Here is a 5010-nt window from a genome sequence, read left to right on the forward strand (position 1 = left end):
TTGACTACCAATTCCCCAACTAGGGAAGGAGGAATCCTGACATGCTCCATACCCCACGTGGACTCTGCCAATTCCACATATCAGGGCCTATGATTTGGAACACCCATACTCCATATTGTTCTGGGTACTCTTGATTGCAAATGTCAGAAATCCAAGTCAATAGCAAAAAAGGAAATGATTGGTTTTCATAACTGGATTGTGATAAGGTCAGATGTGGTGGGGTCTAGGGTCAAAGGCTCTCATGGAAGACTCTGTTCCTTCCCAGCTCTTATCTATGTTTGCCTCAGCTTGGCTTTATTCTATTCGAAGATGGACTTTTGCCACTTGACAGCAACATGATCCTTAAGTGGTCCTTAAGACTTACAGTCCCAGACAAAGATCCTTTTTGTCCCATCATTCACATGACAAATCTCTGGAGGTCTCTGATTGGCCCTGCTCAGGTCACATGACCAGCCTCCTGGTTCAGTCACTGTAAACAATGGCGTGGAAGATATAGCACCGTGATTGACAAAGTCTGCCTCATCACACTGAAGGCTGGTGGGGTCTCAGAGCTTCTGTACCAGTGCTCCCCTTTGCCTGGAATGCTTTCCCCAAAATCTGTATGGCTGTCTCCTTTTAATTTATTTCTTATTTAATTAATTAATTTATTTTTATTTGCTAAGATCTTGGCTTAAGTGTCACTTCCTCAAAGAAACCCGCCCTGACACCCAATTTAAAGTCATGCTCTAGTCACTCTGTATTAGGATTAAAGTTCAGTGGATATAACAAAAGCCAAAATAATGATAGCTTAAGATGGAAACCTATTTGTCTCCAAGCTGTCCAGGGCTATCAGCTACATGGTATTGGGGGTCGTGGCTCCTGCCTTGTTCTATCATCTTCAGCACATCTCGGCTTTCATCTCATGATCAAAGATGGCAGGTCCAGTTCCCACCGTCAGCTCCTCTTTTCAGCCAGCAGGAAGAAGAGACGGGCAAGTGGAGGGCACGACCCTTCTTTATAAGGGCACAAGCCAAAAGCTGCACACATCACTTCTGTCCCCATGCCCTTGTCTGTACTTAGTCATATGGCCACACCTAGTTGTGTAAGGGAGGCTGGAAAATAAAGTCTAGTGGGACAGCCATGTGCTCAGCTAAAACTCGGGTTCAATTACTAAGAAAGATGGAGAGAATGGATATTGGGGCAAATGGCCATGCTCACCACGTGGGGTTCTTGTAATCACAGAAACAGTGGTCAGAATATCTAAAGAGGTGAGGGATTGGTCTTAGAGGGTCTTGAGCTTTTTATGTATTAACTTCAAATGCATTTTTATATTCATGTATTACATCTAACAAAGATATATTCATGTGTTATTTGTGTAAATAAAAGCAAAGGAAAACTTGGCCAATACATATATAAAAAGGTATTATCTTCATTAATCAATGGAGAAATTCAAATTAAAGCCACAATGCGATATCACCATACATCCATCAGAATGCCTAAAATTTTAAAAGATAGACAATGCTAATTGTTGAGAATGTAGAGCCATTGGAACTCTCAGACATTACTGAGACATTACATTGTCAACCACTTCAGAAAACTGGCCCTGTCTACTCAAGCTGAACATATGCGTACCTTATGGCCTGATGATTCCACGTCTAGGGGTTTAGCCAACGGAAACGTGTACATATATTCACCAAAAGACATACCCAAGACTGTCCATAGCAACATTTTCTAATATTTGTAATAACCCAAAACGGGAGATAAGCCAAATGTCCATCAACAATAAAATGCGGTATATTTATAGAATAGAATATTACAGAGATGGGAATGAATGACCTACAACTACACATAGCAAGATAAATGAGTCTTACGAATAAAATTTTGAGCAAAAGAGTGCATGCTGTATTATTCCATTTATGTGCAGGTCAAAGCAAGTAAAACTATGCAATTAGAAGTCAGGATAGTGGTTACCCTTGGTGGAGGTAAGTGACTGGAAGAGAACAGGGGCTCCAGGGTTCTGGAAATGCTGTTTTTCTTGGTCTGGGTGCTGGTCGCATAGGTATGTTCACTTTGTAAAAATTCAAGGACATATACAGTTCTTTGCACTTTTCTCTATGTATATTTTTATAAAAGTTAACTTAAAAAAGGAAGTAAATGATGGGCCGGCCCCATGGCTTGGCAGTTAAGTGCGCGCGCTCCGCTGCTGGCGGCCCGGGTTCGGATCCTGGGCGTGCACCGACGCACTGCTTCTCCGGCCATGCTGAGGCCACGTCCCACGTACAGCAACTAGAAGGATGTGCAGCTATGACATACAACTATCTACTGGGGCTTTGGGGGAAAAAATAAATAAGTAAAAATTAAAAAAAAAAAGTAAGTGAATGAAAATTTAGAGAGAGACGTATGTCTGGTGGGCCCAGCCTGCATTTATTTACTGCTTTCAGTATGAGAATCGCAAGGAAAAAGCCCTCATGTGAGAAACTTGGTTTCTCAAAGAGAAATAACTTAAGCCAGCGTCCAGTAGAGTGACATGCCAGGTGTCTCCAGGAGCAATCACCAGGCCAGGACACACTGGATAGATCAAGGGATGAAACACTCCAAGGATTTCTGTCACCTGACTTAGGGAGGAAACTATATCCATAAGTGTACCCTTTTTGAACTGGCAAATCAAAAAGAATCTTGTTTCAGAAGAGCAGGGACCTGTCATTGGCTTTCCCATGACACACAATGCTCCTTTTTTCTGCTGAAAAAAGTTCCTCAGAAAGAGAAAGGCAGAACCCAGGGGACAGTTAAATCAGAGCCACAACTCCAGGGGGCACGTTCACATAGATCATAATGAAAATGCCCCCCTTCTGCAATGGGTGCCCTGGGCTGAAACGTGTGACCTCAAACAAAACGCTTAATCTCTCAAGAGACTCAATTTCCTCATCTGAAAAGAATTATCATCTACTTCTCAAAGAGCTCTTCCTTGTGATCTCATTTGATCCTGATGTAGACATGCTTTATTTACATATGGAGAAACTGAGGTTCCATGGGCAAAGTTAATTATCTTGGAAATTAACCTAAAGCTCGTCTGGACTTCAGTTGGAAGTTATTTTGGCCAATCTCCCCATTTTGCATATTGGAGACTGAGGCCCAGAGAGCAAAAGAACTTAATGGAGGGCTTACAGAGGGTCAGGTGGCAGAGCTGGGACCAGAACCTAAGGGATTGGGTGTAGGTGACCCTGCAAAGTGGACAATCTCAGACACTCTTGGATTCTGTGAAATGCAAGTGGACCTCTGGCCTCACAATCGCCCTGTTTACTCCCACTTTGAGGAATCATGCTTGTGACATATAATGAGTTTTGCTGACGAGTCGCTGGAACCAGGCTGTCCCTTGCAGGCCCAAGGACTGTGACTCTGCACTTTGCACTCTCTCTCAGGTCGGAGCCCAGGGCGACTGAGGCAATTCTGAATGAAGTGAACAGACCAGCCTTGGAATACAGGAGGAAGTTTTGTTTGAAAAAGAGAGGGGTGGAGGGGAGGAAGAGAAAATTATATGTGTGTTTGGGTGCGCCTAGAAAAATGTCTGAAAGCATAGTAACCAAAGCGGCAGCAACCCCTGGGGAGGGAGGTGGGGTGGGAGGCCCTCCCTTCCTCTCCGGTCCACGGCCACTGCCCTTGCTCAATAAGCAGGCTGGGGCCCCACACCTTCGCACTTCCTAGTTCCTCACCTGGAGCGCTTGTCTCACAATCTTCACCCCGCTGCCATTCAGATCTTTGCTCCTCCCCTAACCATCTCATTCAGAGGCCCCTGTCACTGTTCATGGGACCATTTTGTTTTATTGCCTCCAGCACTTATCACTATCTGAAATCTTGTTTATTTCCTTGATTTTTGTCTGGCCCTTCCATGTTCCGTGAAGGCAGGAAGCCCCTCTTGTTTCCTACCGTATCCTCAGTGAAGGACAGGTCAGAGACAGAGCAGACAGATGCTCAATAGGTAGATAGTGAATGAGGCTGGCCTTTCGCTTTTCACTTTGTACACTTTGTATTTTTAAATACTTTTGAGACAAGCTTGATTGCTTTTTTTTTATCAAAAGAAAAACAAATGCAGCTAGGTTACTGCAGAGGACGCTACCCTCAGCAAACTGTCTTAGGTTAGACGAGTTTCCAACTGAAGGCAATTCCCTCCTGGTACCGATTGGGGGACTCAGACCAGAGAGGGGCAGCGCCTTGCCCAAGTCCACACACCACTCAGCACGACAAGCCGGGACCTAAATCTCCCTCTTCCCAAGTCTGCTTGGGCACCTCCCAGGGTTGTCCGGATCCAAGTGAAGCGGAGGGGCCTGGAGGAGAGAGAGAGAGAGGAACGGAGAAAGCGCAGAAAGGGAGGTAAAGGAGGGGTACTGCCAAGGCATGGGGGGACGGGGGCACACAGGTAAGAGAGAGTGCCAGGCGACGGCGAGACGCAGAGTGGGGGGCAGAAGGGCGCGGGAGGGGAACTGGGAGGGTGTGCGGTCTCACGAAGGGGCGGAGAGGGTGATGGAAAGGACGCGGAGGATCGCCGTGAGAGCGCGTCACTGAGGGCGCCGGGTGGAGGGAGGGTGGGGGCGGGGGCGGGGGCGGAGAGGCCAGGGAGGAGCAGCGAGGGGGCGGGGCGAGGCGGAGATGCGGGGGAGGAGCGGCGGGGGCGCAGAGGCCGGGGAGGAGCAGCGGGGGCGGGGGCGCAGAGGCCGGGGAGGAGCAGCGGGGGCGGGGGCGCAGAGGCCGGGGAGGAGCAGCGGGGGCGGGGCGAGGCGGAGGGGCCGGGGAGGAGCAGCGGGGCCGGGGGCGGAGAGGCCGGGGAGGAGCAGCGGGGCGGGGGCGCAGAGGCCGGGGAGGAGCAGCGGGGCGGGGGCGCAGAGGCCGGGGAGGAGCAGCGGGGGCGGGGGCGCAGAGGCCGGGGAGGAGCAGCGGGGGCGGGGCGAGGCGGAGGGGCCGGGGAGGAGCAGCGGGGGGCGGGGGCGGAGAGGCCGGGGAGGAGCAGCGGGGGCGAGATGAGGCGAAGGGGCAGGA

Source organism: Ceratotherium simum, chromosome 29 (assembly GCF_057802395.1).
Source record: "Ceratotherium simum simum isolate JZ-2026a chromosome 29, ASM5780239v1, whole genome shotgun sequence".
NCBI lineage: Eukaryota > Metazoa > Chordata > Mammalia > Perissodactyla > Rhinocerotidae > Ceratotherium > Ceratotherium simum.